The sequence below is a fragment of the Cyphomyrmex costatus genome, unplaced genomic scaffold, assembly GCF_001594065.2.
Source record: "Cyphomyrmex costatus isolate MS0001 unplaced genomic scaffold, Ccosl1.0 scaffold208, whole genome shotgun sequence".
In the NCBI taxonomy this organism is placed as follows: Eukaryota; Metazoa; Arthropoda; class Insecta; order Hymenoptera; family Formicidae; genus Cyphomyrmex; species Cyphomyrmex costatus.
Window position 1 is genome coordinate 78,277 of NW_017276126.1, and position 690 is coordinate 78,966.

Below are 690 nucleotides of genomic sequence, written 5' to 3' on the forward strand. Positions count from 1 at the left end.
GTGAGGCGAGTGGAGGAGGTCCGATGGGCCAAAGATGGTGGAGGTGCGAGTGAAAGGTAAAAGAGGATGTTAGAAAGTAACATTTCACTATCCGTCAAATAACGATATTTTTAAATTCGGACATACAGACAGACGGACAGAGAAGGAGAGGTTTCTTAATTTTTCATTAAAATCATCACATTTCGACCGCTTGTATCTTCAGAACAGCTTAACCGATTTAAAATTTTTTTGTCTCGAATTACTCGTGGCGATGCCGCCTTTCAGGACATATGATGTTCAATTCAAAATTTTTTATATTTTAATAGTTATGCACCTCCCAATAATGGACTTTGATGGCTCGGGATAAGAGACTTGTAGCGTCTCAGAGTTTTTGAACATAGCCGGAGACGCTACCGCGTCTCCTGATATGCAAATTGTAATCTGTTTTACTTATATGTATGTATGTTTATTTTGAATTTGCACCTTGAATGATCTATTAGTTACTTTTCGTGGTACATATTCAACATAGAATAGTACATTACGATACAAGTGCGCAAAGTAGGTGACAAAAGCGAGGGTGACAAAAAAGCGAGTGTGGGAACACCTACGCAGCGCACGAGTATCGTATACTATTTTTCCTACTAAGTGCGCAAAGTTCAATATCAACAACATTCGATGTGGTGGCGTAAGGGCGCGGGAAAAAGGGGGGGG